General features: G+C 47.0%; 2 long non-coding RNA genes across 2 annotated transcripts; both read right to left on the bottom strand.

Moving 5' to 3' along the window:
* Positions 1–672: 672 nt before the first annotated feature.
* LOC114611263 lies at positions 673–5540 on the bottom strand. The gene is made up of 4 exons (XR_003709808.1): positions 5397–5540; positions 4010–4166; positions 1442–1514; positions 673–817 (listed from the first exon to the last, which is right to left on the bottom strand). It is a non-coding gene; the product is annotated as an uncharacterized LOC114611263 (long non-coding RNA).
* A 112-nt stretch (positions 5541–5652) lies between these two features.
* Positions 5653–16117, bottom strand: LOC114611264. The gene is made up of 4 exons (XR_003709809.1): positions 16006–16117; positions 9634–9714; positions 6311–6395; positions 5653–5760 (listed from the first exon to the last, which is right to left on the bottom strand). It is a non-coding gene; the product is annotated as an uncharacterized LOC114611264 (long non-coding RNA).
* Between the last annotated feature and the right edge of the window lie 716 nt (positions 16118–16833).

The following is a 16833-nucleotide window of genomic DNA, read 5'->3' as shown; positions in this document are numbered from 1 at the left end:
TCCCTGGATAGGGCGCATCACAACGCTTCCGTGCTTCTAGACCGTGCTTCTAGTTTCTCGCTATAAAGAGTTTCCCGTGTGCTTACAGCTGTGTGCAAGGTGTTTTCGTCTCCTTCTGTTCTCCATGGCACCATCTCTATTTTGCAGGTGAAGAGGCTGGGGACCAGTTGCCCAGGGTCACACCGTGTGGGAGCAAAGAAGCCAAACCAGATGCCCAAACCAGTGGCTATTGTTAGACACCAGACTGTGAGCCCTGATCGGGCTTAGGGTTCAGAACGGTGGCCTGATGGGAAAGGAAGAGGGTCTACCTTATTTATCTTCCCACCCCTGTGACTCTTTCACTTCCTCCTCTCCCAACCTCTGTGGTCTCCTCCCTCCAGAGTCTCCATGGGCTGGTGCCATTGTACCATCCCCCAGCAGCTGTGGTCCCCATGTCCACCCCTCCCACTTGACATCTGTCTTTGACCTACAAACACAACCCCACTGCAACAAAAGGAAACAGCTACAGGGGCCCAAGCCTGTCTCCTCCTCCGTGCCTCTTCTCTTTCCCATCACTCTCTCCCTCCTTGGTCCCTCCTCCATCCCTGCCTCTTCATTACAGGAAGGCTTTTAAACTCCTTCAAGGTGAAGCAAAGGACAAATGGCTTCCGGTGGGGGCTGGACTATCCCGCGTTCTTCCTGATGGGCCCAGGAGATTGGAAGTTTCCAGACCTTTTCTTACTTTCCCTCTTTTACAGATCGCGCCTGCAAAAACAGTTCCAGCTCATCCCGCAGTTGTGATTCACAGGCAAGAGCCATTGTCCCCAGGTGTCAAAGCCTGAGAACAGGAAAACACATAAATTAGGAAGCTGGAGCGGCCTGGGCTCAGCTGAACCTGTCCCTGAGTCATTTGTCCTCTTTAGCACTCTGTCTCATCTATCTGCAGTATTACCGGTGGTCAGCAAACGTACGCCCCCTGGGTTTACTTTACTTCTCTGTTGCTGTGGTAATACTACAACCAGAAACAACCTGAGGAAAGAAACCATTTATTACACCTTACAGGTCAGTCGGTCATTGAGGGAAGCAAGGACAGGTTCTTTCGAGCTGAGAACCTGAGGTGAAGAACCGAAGCAAAAAGCAATGAGACTTTGCTGCTGACCGGCTTGCTCCCTCTGGCTTTAGCTCTCTGGTTTGCTTAGCTTCCTTCTCTGACTCAAGAATATACTTGTCCAGAAATGGGACGACCCACAGGAACCACCTACATCAATTAGCTGCTAAGACACGCCCACAGGCTGTTCGGAGGAAGGCAATTTCTCAGCCGTGTGTCAGGTTGACAACTGAAGTCAATTCCTTAAAGTCAGGTTGACTTTAAATACTGTATCTTCCCCTCAAGCCATTCGGCTGGGTTGAGTTTGAAAGACGAGGGCCTGTCTCCAGGGCCTTTGCAAGGCCTGACTCATACCAGATGTTTTTGTGGGGGAAGAGAGCCAGTCTGGCCGTATCCTCTGGATCTTCATCCCAGCAGCTTGCAGGAGCTGTAGCAGTGAAGAGAGGCAGAGATACTTAGACAAACAACCGTAGTTTCAATTCTTATGAACGGACATCCTCACCCTCGAAGTATGTCTTACCTGACAGCTGATCCATAAAATGGCCTAGAACATAAATAAGGCCAGGAGTGGGGTGCCATGAAAGGGGACTCCTAATTTTCTTATCCATGGAAGGGTGACAGCAGGGCTTTTGAACATTTTTGTAAGACACAAACGCAACCCATGGAAAACGTTATGCAAACGAGGGCTACTCCTAACGGGGAACCAGCCTCTCTGGAGTAATTCCCCAAGCTGGATGGATGACCACAGAAGACTGCATCCGTGAAAGACTGTGTGTATGGTTGGACTATCTCTCTTCGACCTATATGGGGTTGTATGCTAACTTACCTCTTCTAGGGCTATAAAGCCTACGTTTTAATTTATTTCCTACTTCATTTTAACCGTCACATACCCTACACAGTATGTCCCGTAAAAAGCTTTTTTAGAGCAGATCCTGAATCGTCTAACCTGAACTAGGTCAGAAGTAACACAATTATTACACCTCACACCTGAGACCTTGAACCCTAGCTTCTGCTATGCAGGGTAGCATTGTCATTTCTATCTAGCTAATCAGCTTCTTAGAGTCCAGGTTCCAATTTGAATGCCTTCCTCTTACCACCAACTTCCCTGCCCTGCCCCACCCTGCCCCACCCTGCCCCACCCCAGGGTCCTCTTCTCCTTCCCTGTCTTTCCCATTCACAGTCATTATTTCCTGCGTCTCCTTTAGCTTTACCAAGTTTTGACGTGATCTTATTTGGTATTGCTATGTCTATGTCGGCAAAGTGTTCTGTATGCTGGGCTCTGTACTGATACTGAGCCCCATCATTTACTGACACAGTGTCTTTTAAATCTTTACTTAACCTGTGCAAAACCTGAAGTTTATGGAGTTTAAGTTACATTCCTGTCTAAACAGCCACAGCAGTTACCTTTAGCTGAAATACCCAACAAAGGGGAGGGAGAACCTTTAGAGACCATCTCCAGAGGTTAGACAAGGCTCTCAGTTGAAGGAGGGGGCCACCCACTCATCTCCAAATTTTTAATACAGAATTGCTCCTGTTTAAAGGAAATACCGGGACAAAGAGTGGAACAGAGACTGAAGGAAAGGCCATCCAGAGACTGCCCCACCTGGGGATCCATCCCATCTGCAGACACCAAAGCCAGATACTATTGTGGATGCCAAGAAGTGCTTGCTGACAGGAACCTGATATAGCTGTCTCCTGAGAGGCTCTGCAGAGTCTGACAAATACAGATGCAGATGCTCATAGCCAACCATTGGACTGAGCAAGAGGTCCCCAGTGGAGGAGTTAGATAAAGGACTGAAGAAGCTGAAGGGGTTTGCAACCCCATAGGAAGAACAACAATATCAACCAACTAGACCCCCCAGAGCTCCCAGGGACTAAACCACCAACCAAAGAGTACACATGGAGGGACCCATGGCTCCAGTGGTATATGTAGCAGAGGGTGGCCTTGTCTGGTATCAATGAAAAGAGAGGTCCTGGGTCCTCTGAAGGCTTGATGTCCCAGTGTAGGGGAATGCCAGGGCGGTGAGGTGGGAGTCGGTGGGTAGGTGTGGGAGCACCCTCCTAGAAACAGGGGGAGGAGATGGAATAGAGGGGTTGTGGAGGGGAAACTGGGAAAGAGGATAGCATTTGAAATGTAAATAAATAAAATATCCAATATTTTAAAAGGTCTATTTGAGTAACAGGAGCTTAGAAAATGTTTTCTGTTTCTGCTGTTTTTCTATAAAAGCATTGATGCCTTCCTTGCATGTACCCATGAAGGCAAAGGGTTGTCCTTACAATTTGTTGTCCTTAACCTGCAGTTGCCTTAGATTCCAGAAACAGCAAAAGCCTCACAAACTGGATCCCCCCATCCCCCAGTCCGATGATGAGGGCAATTATCTGTGAGGCTGAGATGATCCAGGAGAACAAGCACTGACCGTGTAGAAGCCAGATCGATCTCCTCAAGCATAGCAATTGTGTCTATAACATCTTCTCCGGGCTACCTGACAAACTCAAACGGGGACAATGATCAACTAGACCGTGTCTAGACCACAACTGCTTGGTGACTCAGACCTCTTGCCCTTGTCCTAATTCTCCCTCTCGACAACCTAAAGCTCCTGTCAGCACCCTAAAGGCTGGTTTTAGAGTCACTAAACTCACACTCATTCCCATGTGGCAACATAGATTAAATCTCCTCTTCCTGTTTTTCAATATTATAAGTCTCTTTAAGTAGCATGTTGGGCTGTACATGTTTGGATGACAAATTTTTTCCTGGAGAGATACAACGCACACATCTATGCACCCTAGATAGGAAGCCCATGACAGACCAAAATATCAATACCACCAAAGTCCAACATGGTGAACCAATGAGTTTCACTGGAGTTACTTACAGGAATATGGGTGAGAGGTTGTTTACAGCATCAGAAATGATTTAAAGCCTACCTCAACATATACTGAACATCCTGCAGCCAGTTCAACAGGTTGGACAGTGTCCTTTCCAGGTACCTTAGTTGGTCTAAATCGATTCAGGCAGCTCTGCTGGTTTCTGCTTTTTCCAGGCAGCTGCTCTGGTCTGAAGGTTTTTGTAGCTCGGCTTACACTAGAGCAGAGAGAGGCCTAGTGAATCTGGTCAGTTTCAAGGACTTCCTGAAATTTTTGAGTTGTTGACCTGTGGGACCGTGAAAGGATGCTTTGGTTTCTGGTAGAGCACTGGCTTAGAGATAGCCAGAAACCCAACAGGTGTCCATTGTCTGTGAGGGATGGCAAGTATCTTGCCACGGCCCCAGGTTCCAGACTCCTAATACTCGATCTAAGACCTCCATTTGATCTGTACCCGTTCAGTCACATAGGGCAACACTCCTACCAACCCCTCCACAGGTAGAGGGTGTGACTACAGGCCTCAGTCTCGAGAGATTTCCATATTAATGAGATACCTAAAGGCCAGAGGCTGTAGCTAACTAAGTATTCTTTCCCCGACCCTCCTCCCCCTCCCTCCCTCCCTATTTAAGTCAGATCCCCTCTGACCTAAGTGGGGGTACATCCAGATCCATCTACCATCCGCTATGAAAATAAAGCCTGAAAAAACCACGGACCTCTCGTGTCTTTTGGGGGACTTCCGTGCTTCCCTGAGGAGGTCTGCCTCTTCAAACAAGCTAGTTGGGCTGCTGACCCTGCCAAGCGAGTATAATAATCAAATCTCTTCCCGTGGGGTGTCCTGGGCCTCTTTCTTCCCCCCGCCCCATTGCGTCTCCCTTCTGCCACGGCCTCCCAGCCGTGTCTGGGAGCCCCAGAGCTTGAAACCAGTCGGTCTCTGGCTTCCTCCTGGCCCCAGGGATCCCCAACTCAAAAGCCCCTGCCCCTCCCCCCCATGGAACTTCAGACTGAGTTTTCCCACTGTCCCGGGGCGATCCTGCGGCTTCTCACAGTCCAGCATCCTGGTGCCATGCAGAACCAACTCAGTCAAGCACCCACGAAGAACAGAAGACATGCGGGGACCCACAACTCAGCCCAACAGAACGAACCCACGCCCATGCGGGCGCAAGCTAATCGTTCCTCAAATTGACCTTCCTGTTTAAGGAGTTTCTCTGCAAGATGGAATGTTTCTATTTCAGAGGAAACTGTTATACATGGGATGGATGGTGAAACTTAGCTTGTTTGGACTTCAGGAATCCAGGCTTTTGCCCTAGAAGTCCAGTTACATCTATGTTGTGCTAAGCATAGGAAATAATTGAGACGTTAAATATATACTAATTCTGACTATTACTTTTCAGAACTAACACATTACTGATACAGTATCTCCGAAGAAAATTGGTAACATCCCCATACCTACCAGTGTGAGAAAGTTGGGACTTGCTGGTGTGTGTGCTATAATGGATGCTTGCAATGACCAACGGTCCACTGCTTTCCAGGCTAATGAAGATGAGGGTCACTTGAGTCTTGCTAATATCTGTCTTGAAAATACATGTTCTCATTCTTCTCAAGAGTGCTCAGTGAAGAGCATCTTAGTAACGAGGAAATATGTACTGGGAATGATGGACAATGAGCAATCTAAAGCCAAATGACTGTCTAGCAAATGATAGAGTGCGCTGAGTTCTCGGACATAAGCCGTAGTGGGAGGAGCTTGGATTTCAGCTTTTGACGCGTAGAACAGAGTCTGGGATAAGGTCCAGCTCACTGAATCTCGCTCTCCTCATCTGTGAAAGGAGGCAGGGGAGACCCTCCTTAAGATGCTTCATAAAGATTCAAGGAAACTGTGTGGTATAAAATACCCAATTCTGAGGCTCAGAAACTGGCTCAAGAATCAAGATTGTGCTCTTGCCTTCTTGCTCCTGCTCTGTCCCCTTGCCCCTTCCCCCCTCCCCATTCTCTTCCCCCCTCTCGCTCCACGTGATCATGGTGGGTCTCTACTTCTCTCCTCTCCTCTCCCCTCCCCTCCCCTCCCTTCCCCTTCTCCTCTCTCTCTCTCTCTCTCTCTGCCTCTACTATCTTCTTAACTCCCCTCCCCATGCCATGAATAAACTCTATTCTATACTTAAAAAAAAAATCAAGATTGCTTTCTGCTCTTGCAGAGGACCCAAATTCACTCACATCAGGTAACTCACAATTGCCTACAACTCCAGCTCCAGAGAGTCTGACACCCTCTTCTGGCCTCCTCGGGGACCTGCACTCATGAGTACATACCCACACACAGACACATAATTAAAAAGAAAATTAATCTTCTAAAAAAAAAGTCAACAAAGATACCTGATTCATTTGTGGTGGTAAATGGTGTTTAATCTCCTTCTGTCCCTTGTTAAGAATTATGTACCAGTCCACATACAGGATGTGACTACAAAGTAAAGGAGAACAATATTAAGAATTACTGCATTGGAACGTAAACTACCCAATGAATGCTGCTGGGCACAGCAGTCCGTCCATCTTAGGGAATTGCCCACTTTGCTAGCGGTGTTGATTGCGTGAACATTTTTGAAATGCCTCTCTCTGTCCGTCAGACCCCCGTGCAGAAACCACGGGCAGGAAATGAAATCAAGGACCTGCTATCCATCCCTCACCGCCGACTGTTACTCATTCTGAATAAGGGAATGAGTGACTCTCTTCAAAACAGGGCAGCAGATAAGAGCCAGCCCCACACTAGCACGGCAGCACAGAGTGGCCATTCAGCTCTGGATCAAGTGTCTCTCAGCTGCCTAGAACTTTTTCCAGACAAGCTCAGAGCATGTGGCTGACTTCACCACCAGCCACTTTGTCAATGGAGAAGTGCATTGGCTCCTGGGAGTAGCAAGCATTAGTCAAAGGAGACAAGGGGTAGCGACATTCCTGGAAACAGAGGACCAGAAATAGAATTACAAATACCTAGAGCACTTTTTTTTTTCTATAGACAGGTTGAAATACTAGCTCTTGGGGGATGCAGTAGCTGTAATAAGGCAAATATGGAAGGGAGACAAGCCCATTTCGGGGAGACATGCTGCCCCTGAGAATAGAGAGGCCTCCCTTAAGAAACGGGCTTTCACCGCTAGCAGCCTGAGAAGAGCCACTTCACTTTGGTTTTGAAAGTTACCCCTCCTAATGACGGCTGGCTGAGTCATTACACTTACAGGTGTGGTGACATAGGACATAAAAAAAGGCAGAAGCCAGAGACTAAGGTGCCTGGTGGCTCTGAGTCTTGGGTGCTTTCTGCCTATGCTGGGTACTTTCCTAGGGTAAAGACCTGAGTCACTTGTTTCTACCCTGGCTTTGCTGGCTGTTAGGAGGCCCAGACCTCTCCTTGCTCCTACTTTGTATCTTTCCTACAAATGCTTTCTGTCTCTCTCTCTCTCTCTCTCTCTCTCTCTCTCTCTCTCTCTCTCTCTCTCTCTCTCTCTAGATCAGGCTGGCCTCAAACTCAGAGATCCACCTGTCTTTGCCTCCTGAATGCTGGGATCTGGGGATCTCCCGGTTACTTTCCCACAAATGCATCACAATTTTGTGGAGAAACCTAGCCATTCCTTGTAATTTGAAAGACTGCTATACTTCTCCACCGTAGTTCCCTTTATCCTTCCCTCCTTTTTTCCCTCCCTTCCTCCTTCCCTCCCTCGCTCCCTCCCTCCTCTACTTCCTCCCTTCCTCCTTTCCTCTCTCTTTCCCTCTCTTCCTTCCTCAACTCTCTGTTTGCTTGACACAGGGTCTCTTGCAACTCAGGCAAGCCTCAACCGAGCCAAATATGACCTTGAACTCCTGATTCTCCACCCTCTATTTCTGGAGTGTTTCGATTATAGTTGTGACCACGGTTCCATTCATGTGGCACCGTGGATCAACCCCAGGGGCCTTCTGCAAGCTAGGTGTGACGGTTTGAATAGGAATGGCCCTTATAGACTCCTGTGTCTGAATGCTTGGCCCATAGGGAGTGGCACTATTAGAAGGTGTGGCCTTGCTGAAGTAGGTGTGGTCTTGTTGGAGTAGGTGTGGCCTTGTTGAAGTAGGTGTAGTCTTGTTAAAGGAAGTGTATCATTGTGGAGGTGGGCCTTTGAGAATGTGTGTGTGTGTGTGCGCGCGTGCGCGCGCGCTCTAGGTACACTCAGAGAAACAGACAGTCCCCTTCTGCTGCCTGCAGATCAAGATGTAGAACTCTCAGCTTCCTCTTTAGGACCATGTCTGCCTTCCTGCTCCCATGCTTCCCAATATTGACATTAATAGGCTAAACCACTGAAACTGTACGCCAGCTTCAGTTAAATGCTGTCCTTTATAAGAGTTGCTTAGGTCATGATGTCTTCTCATAGCGATAAAACCCTGGCTAAGATACTAGATAAACACTAGACCAATTGATCTATACTGCCAGCCCCTTAACTACAACTTGCTGATTTTGAAAAAGCTCTTCGAACATTTTCAAAACCAGAGGGAAATGGAAAGAAGAGTGCAGTGAGTGTCCGTGTGTCCGTTCCGGCAGACGCAGGAACTGGCAAGGGCTTCCCACGCGGGCTATCCTTTGCTCGCTCTAGACTGGCACTCTCAGTTCTCCGCAGCTAAACCATCTGGAGATCAGCCTGTCGTATTGTGCCACCTTACTCTCAGAAATGTCAGCTCATCTTCAGAAGAAAAGACCATCCTCTGACATAATCACCGCTGCACAAAACAACATCAGTCCAACAGCAGCTGGCATCTGGTCCACATTCAAGTCCCTCAACCTCTCCAAAATGTCCCTTATGACTATCACCCATTAGCTACTTCTTTTCGATCTGTCCCCAAGTACCTACATGGCAGCCTGCAACCATCTATAACTCCAGTTCCAGGGGACCTGATGCCCTTTTTCTGACCTTCATGGCACGGGCACCAGGTATATGCATATGCAGGCCAACAGTCATATATAAAATAAATCAATTTTAAAAATCAAGTCGGAGTTCTCAGTAGCTGAGGGTCTTGGAAGACTTCATGGTAATTGAAGTGCTTTAGCTAGACATTAAAGAACGAACAGCATTTTGTGAAGTGACTAATTTGTCCCTAGGATCCTAGTGGTTCAAGTCCAGCAGGACCGCTGTGCTTAGCAGGATGACCATGCTGGCCAGGGACCAGCTGCGGAACCCAGACAGCCCAATTCTACAGCTTGGTGCATGTACCATCTGAAACAATGGTTTCTCTGTCCCTGATCCTCAGGTGTCTGCCACGTGGGTTTTCAGGGATGGCCTCTTTTCTATTGGCTAGCTTTCATGTATCCGCTACTTGGAATGGTATGTAGTTTTTTTTTTCTTTTTTCTTTTTTTGATTATTATCATGAACAGTGTCTGATAAAGGGCATGAGATCATAATACAGCGTAGTCCTGGCTGGCTCGGAACTTTCTGTGTAGACTAGTCTGGTCTCAAACTTATAATAATCCTCCTGCCTCTGCCTCCTGCGTGCTGGGTCGCAAACATGCCCAGTGGAAAATACTTCCTTCCCGTTGCCTCAGTTTTGTTCTCCTTCGCTGTCCTGTTCTGCTTCAAAGAACCTCCCATTCATCGCTCAGTGTCAGGCAGAGACCTCCTCCCTGGAGACACTTTCCTCTGTCATCCTCCCACACGGCGGCTAGATCTGGACAAACCACAATGTCTCTTACACATCCTGTGCTGTCGTGTCCCGGTCTCTTTTGTCTCCTGTTAGACGCTGTAATTCCTTGAAGTCTCACGGATCTGTGAGCCTGCATTCAGAGATAATAGTTATCCAGTCATTGTGGACAGGGAGTAGGAGGGGGGAAAAAAGCCTGTTTATCATTAATGAGCTTAGTAACGTTTACTTCTAAGTCAGCTTTGCTAAAACCCTTTATATGTGTTTTTCTTCTGCCAGTGCTGATCGTCCTGTGAGCTAGAACATTTCACAGCACAAGTGTAGGAATTATCTCCTGAAACAATGAGCCGGTGACAATATCTCAAGGCAAGACTAATCATTTATGGGTCACTGTAGAATGCCTTCAACCTGCATTTAGATGTCTAGCGCTTGTTCTGCCTGGAAAAAGCATGTACCTTCCAACATGGCTTATATAAATGTCTGCTTGGGGGGGTGTCTAATGGGATTAAATAATAATTGGAAGTCCTAACATGAAGCAGACACTTAAAATGTTGGTCAGGGTTACTCCCTTTTATCCAAGGTCTATGATGAAAAAGGTTAAGAGAGAGCTGGAGGAGATACGGAGACTGTCAAGAACAAGCACTTCTTATTTGTCCTCGTGGTATAGTCATCATGTGTTCATTTGAGACAGAGAAGAGGCCCAAGCTGGCCACTAACTCTACATCTTCCTGCCTTGTTCTGATTCTTTTACAACGCGTCTATTATTACGTGACAAAGTGGGGACAGAGACCCCAAGGCAGAATCCTATCCTTATTGGGAGGAACAGGGAGACATACACTCTCCAGTGAAGATTCAGGATAGAAACCCAAAGACAGAGCAGGAGAGATGGCTCAGTGGTTAAGAGCACCCTCTGCTCTTCCAGAGGTTCTGAGTTCAATTCCCAGCAACTACACGGTGGCTCACAACCATCTGTAATGGGATCTGATGATGCCCTCTTCTTGTGTATCTGAAGACAGAGACAGTGTACTCACATACATAAAATAAATAAATATTTAAAAGAAAGAAAGAAAGAGAGAGAAAGAAAGAAAGAATCCAAAGACAGACAAATATCATAGCCCAACAAGCAAATAACAAAAGCAGCTCTTCCGAGTGCAGTCAAGGGAAATATCTTTTTGTTTTTAATCAAAAGAGAAAAAAATACACAAGTTTTCTGAGGCTGGAGAGATGGCTTAGTAGTTGAGAGTTTGCTGCACAGTCCTGAGACCAGAGTTCAGATCCTAGACTAGAACCACACAACAAGCCTGGTGTCTCACAAAAATATGAAACCCCAGCTCCAAAGAATTGAGACAGGGGGATTACTGGGGCTTGCTAGCTTCCAGCTTGGGAAATCGTGAGCCTTTGGTCCAGAAACAGACTCTGTCTCAAAGGAATAGGTGGAGAGGGAGAGAGGAGGAAACCTGATGCCCTCTTCTGGCCACAGACACATGGAGGTGCACTTGCACACTCAAATGCACCATCATTCACATGGACAGACACCACATATGCACACAAAAATAAGATTCCATAAATCTCTTTTAGAAATAAATATATATTTTATATGTCATATATATATATATATATATATATATATATATATATATGTTTTTTATTGGTTTGGACCAATGGTCTATGTTTCTATCCTTGGCCTTCCCAGCTCTGTAACCTGACTTTATACATTAAACAATCTGGAATCAAATACACAGACAATGAAGTGGCCAGCCATCTTGAGGTTCTTGGATCTGGTGTAGCTGTACTACTGATTCTTGATTTGTTCGCTTGTTTCTTTGTGAGACAGTCTCTCCAAATGGCACTGGCTGGGCTGGAACTTGCTAGGTAGACCAATCTGGCCTCAAACTCAAAGCAATCCTCCTGCCTCCAGCCTCCCAAGTGCTGAGACTACAGGCATGCTCTTCAGTACTCAGACCCTACTCCTGTTCTTTGGTTTTTGAGACAGGGTCTCATTTAGCTCAGGGTAGCCTACAACTCACTATGTAGCACAGGCTGGCCTGGAACTCGTAACCCTCTCCTTGCCTCTACCTCTAGATGTCTGGGATTACAGTTATGCACCATGCAACACGACTTCCGGTTCCAATTCTACTTGTGACCAAGAAGAAAAGCGACTTGATCTTAGTATTTCATTCTACAATTCTGAAATGACACCATTACCATTTGGAGTCAAAAATTTATTGTTGTTGTTATGTCTTGTTTTTCAAGACAGGGTTTCTCTGTGTAGTCCTGGCTGTCCTGGAACTCACTCTGTAGACTAGGCTGACCTCGAACTCAGAAATCCACCTGCTTCTGCCTCCCAAGTGCTGGGATTAAAGGTGTGTGCCACCACCAGCAGCTAAGAATTCTTAATACAACTAAACCAGATCTGGTGGCATATGCTCAGAATCCCAGCATATGGGATTTAGAGAGACTGAGGCAGGAGAGTTGTTGCCAAGTTCAAGGCCAGCCTGTGCTATGTATTGAGTTTCAGATCTACTTCAATCACAGAGTGAGACATTTGAACAAAACAGAACAAAACAAGAACGTTAGCTGGTGGCTGCTCCAAAGTCGGATGACTCAAGCCACACGGTGGAGGGAACGAACTGGCTCCTTCATGTTGTCTTCGGACCTCCTCAAGAGTGTTGTGCCAGAATGCACTTTTGCTAACCAGAAATAAATGGAATAGAATCAGGAAGTTATGCATACACAGGGGGTAAGGAGAGGTTAATAAGGGAGAGCGGTGGTCTGGGAATGGCAGAGGTTTTCCAGGACTTGGGGCATCATCTTTTTTATTCCTTCCTTTTGTGGTCCTTTTTCATGTCAACAAGGTCATCTTGACCTGTCTTGGAAGGAGGTGCTATTTAGCAACCTGATGCTGCTCTGATAAAGTCAGAGACTGACTGTTAGCCACTGTGCCAGCCTTTATGGATGCATCCAGTTCAGACCAGTTCAACTGAAGGGGAGCTTCTGGCCTCCGAGCATCCAGGAGGATGACAATAAAGGAGCTTAAGAGAGGACTGATTGAAGAGGGTCACTTAGCTGACAGGAGAAAGGGTAGGATAGGCCTGTGGTGAGGCAGGACTGGCCAGCCCTTGCAGCATAGTGTCACCCCAACACTCATCCTGGGAGGCCCCTTTCTCGTCTACTTTTCTTCCCTGGCCCATGTCTCACTTGTCTCTTCGTCTCTTCCTCATGATGTGAATCCTGTTCCTTTCTCCCTTGCTTTCCTTTTTATTCAATTACAGACTTCTAAACTAAACCAGGTGTTAAAAATCATCCAGTTCTGTAGCTGAGTGTGGCGGTTCAAACCTATAATCCCGAGTTTGGAATGTAGAGAATGGGAGATAGGGAGTTTAAGGCAACTTCCAGTACCTAGCTATTTTGAGGCTATCCTGGGTGTTTTCTTTTCTTTTTCTTTTTTTCTTTTTTTTATTGCTCTGATAAAACATCATGATCCAAAGCAAGTTGGGGAAGAAAGGGTTTATTTCACTTCCACATCACAGTCAACACTGAAGGAAGTCAGGACAAACAGACCTGGAACCTGGAGGCAGGAGCTGATGCAGAGGCCCTGGAGGGGCGCGCTTACTGGCTTGCTCCTCTATGGTTTACTCAACACGCTTTCTTATAAAACCTCAGACCACAAGTCCCTGGATGTGGAACCATCCACAAAGAGCCGGACCCTCCCCCATCAATCACCAAGGAAACACCCTACAGGCCTGCCTACAGCCCTATTTTATGAAGCCATTTTCTCAATGGAGGTTCACTCCCCATGACTCTAGCTTGTTTCAGGTTAACTTAAAACTATAAGCATACTGGGATACTTGAGACCCTATTAAAACACAAAACAACAAAACAACAAAACAAAACAGTGTCAGGGAAATGGATCAGTGCAAAATGTGTTGGTGCTAGCACAAAGACTAGCTTGAGTCTCAGAATGCATCTAAGTGTTGGGTGGGCATGGTGGCCTGTTCGTAATTCTAGACTCCGAAGGTAAAAAGGTGGAGACCCAGCATCCCAGAGCTAGCTGGCTAGCCAGACTTGCTTTATCAGCAAACTCTGGGTTCGACTGAGAGACCTTGCCTCAAAACAAATAAGGAAGATGGGGAATGGTTGAGAAAGATTCTGATGTTGATCTGGGACTCTCATATGGATGAAAAACACACAAGGGCTCACGTACTTTTACACACACACAAACACACACACACACACACACTCCAAACCACTAACTAAACCAAGACTCTTATTCTGTATTTTCAAAAGCATTAAAAGCGTTTCCAAACTTTTTCATTAAAAAAAAAAAAACAACTTCATAAAACTCCCCAAGATGTAAAGCTGGCAGGGTTTCTCTGTGGTACAAGAGGAAATTAGACAGCTTGCTTTATCCACCCAGCTTCCAATTGGATAATCCTGACCCCCCTACTCTCAAAGAGTTCCTGAGTTCCTGTGTCCTGGATGACAGCCTAAGGGAAGCCCCACATGTGCCAGCTGAGGGAACTGACCCTAAGGAGCAGCAGTGCCTGACCTCATAGCCACGAAGAACTCCCTTGAAGATCAGGAGCTGTGGTCATTCCCAGAGGCTCAAAATCTGCTTTCATTTACCAAGAGCACACTCAGCCATCAGCACTGGAAGTAGTCTTTGGACTTCCCTGGCTGTTCTGATGCAATGATTGACCTTTCCTCCTGGCCCAAGAGAAGGAGAGGGGAAAAGCCAGAGCAGACTTCTGAAAGGGCAAGCACAGGATGGGATGCCAGCTGTCATCCTAGCACTTGGAAGGCTGAGGCAGAAGGATCAGTTCCAAGCCAGCCTGGGCTACATAGTGAGACAGTGTTTCAGGAGGAATGAGAAGGAGGAGGAGGGATAGGAAAAGAGGAGAAAGAGGAAGAGGAAGAGGAGGAAGAGGAGGAGGATGCGGAGGAGGAAGAGGAGGAAGTAAAGTCAGCTGATCCCATTCTGGGCATCTCTGTGGCCTCTGTGGAAGTCCTTTACAAAGGAGCTTTGTGATCTGGGTGGATTCTGACACTAGCGGGCACAGGAACATGACAACTTGCTTTTCCTCTGAGGGAACAGCAGCTTAATACTGATGTGTCAGCTCTGTCATTGTGCAAGCCCTCCCCCCCTTCCTTCCCCACAGCTATAAGATACACTGTCAGATGAACATTCGTTCTTCTTCCTCCTTTGTGACAGAACAATACGGATGTTTATAAAAGCCTCCCCTTGCCTCTCAAAGTCACCACAATTAAAGCACAATGCATCTTAATTGCCAGCCCTCTAGCCCTGTGCAGAGCAAATGGCAACCATCCCAATTAAAATAAACCCTGGCAGCACTGAGCTGTGGCAGGGTGAGAAGCCAGGCTGGGACTTCTGAAAAAAACTGCCCCAGACTTAACAGAAAACGGTTTGCCTTCAGGGGGCCTGGTTTTCAATAGCGGCCTTCGAAGCTGTTTTCTGGACCCATCCTTTTCTCTGCCCCGCAGTTTTCCAGAGCCAGGGGAAAGACAACTAAAGCAAACGGTCCAAAGAAAAAGCTCCAACAAACCATGTCAAGAGGCGCAGAAGGCAATCACACAGAGCATGGGGGCGGGGGGGGGGGGACGGGATGGGACGGCACCGGTCTGTAATCAAGCACTTGGAAGGAGGTTGATGCCGGAAGGTATTCAGTGTGAAGTTAACCTGAGCTATACAGGAAGACTGCCACAAAAAAATAGACAGACAGACAGACAGACAGACAGACAGACTTGACTGTTCGGCATCCTCTTTGTCATCAAAACAGTAAGTGGTTGTTGGCTTACTATGAAAGTTTATTTTTATCAGATTTACTCATTTTATTTTATGTGGATTTTGCCCACATACGTGTCTGTGTACCACATGCATGCTTGGTGTCTGTGGAGGTCAGAAGAGGGCATCAGACTCCTTGGAAGTGGAGTTATAGATGCTTATGAACTACCATGGAGGAGTTGGGAATTGAACCTGGGTCCTCTGCAAGAGCAACAAATGCTCTCAATGAACCATCTTTCCAGCCCACTCCTCCCGCCTCCCGCCCCCCAAGAAAAGTTGGAATTTCTTAAGAAGAAACTTTGGTCCAGCGAGACGGCTCAGAAGAAGTACTGAAGACCTGAGTCCAGTCTCTGGGCTCCACACTGGAGAGAGAGAGAGAGAGAGAGAGAGAGAGAGAGAGAGAGAGAGAGAGAGAGAGAGAACTGGAGAACTGGAGAACTGGAGAACTGACTCCTGCAAATTGTCTGCTGATCTCTACACCCACACTGTTGAGCTCTAGTAAACACACACACACACACACACACACACACACACACACACAAATAAAAGTGTAAAAGAAAATATCACAATGTTAAGCTCTTGCATTGAGAGAAAGAAGTACTTAGCAAAACTAGTACATACCCAGGACATGGGTGCAGGTTCTCAAGAGTCACTTCATCGTCTGGTTGAAGCATGGAAAGAGTCACATGTGGAAGACCCTGAGGACAGTGCCAGCATCTAGTGAGGGCTCACTACACCGGAGCTGCTGCTCTCTGCACGGCTTTGGATGCACAGAGTGCTGCCACAGACAGTATTTTCTCTTGACTGAAATCAAGATCTTCTGGCTCAAGCCCAGATATCTGAAAAAAGACTTTAGGATGCTGGGTACTGTCCAGTAGACTTTCCTGAACACATCCCAAGCAGGCTAGTCTACGGATTATGGTTTTCCAAGCTGCCTCCAACCACTCACTGCCTTAGCGAGACATTTCCTCTGCTGGGAAGAAGAAACTCCCCCACCTAGGAAGTGTGAATTGCCCTTGGTCTCTTTCATAATACCAGGCAGAAATATGCAAAATTCTTACCCAGGCTTCTTTGGTCTCACTTTCCCACTTCCAAATGCCACGGTACTCTGAAGAAACACCAGTGGAGGATGGGAGGTCAGGGGATTAAACTTTAATTTTCTTGGGTGCCTTATAAAGCAACATTTAAAGCTACAGCAGGGGCTTTACACATGCTGGTAACCCTCCCTTCCCTGCACCCTAAGCAGGCAAACAGGGAAGAACTGCAGTTTCTGGAGAATCTGGCATGTGTGGAGTTCAGCAATTACCGCTGTATAGACAGACTTCAAGGCCGTTGGGGGAAGAGGTAACTTGCTCAGGGTACCACAGTGAGTCAGAGCTCCATCTCCTCACTCGGGAGCTCTTGAATTTTCCTCTGCCCCTCTGAGCCAAGTTTTCTCATCTCTAAAAT

This window comes from Grammomys surdaster, unplaced genomic scaffold (assembly GCF_004785775.1).
Source record: "Grammomys surdaster isolate TR1022 unplaced genomic scaffold, NIH_TR_1.0 126086, whole genome shotgun sequence".
NCBI lineage: Eukaryota > Metazoa > Chordata > Mammalia > Rodentia > Muridae > Grammomys > Grammomys surdaster.
Note: the sequence above shows the minus strand (reverse complement) of the source record. Positions and strands in the feature narration are given on the sequence as shown.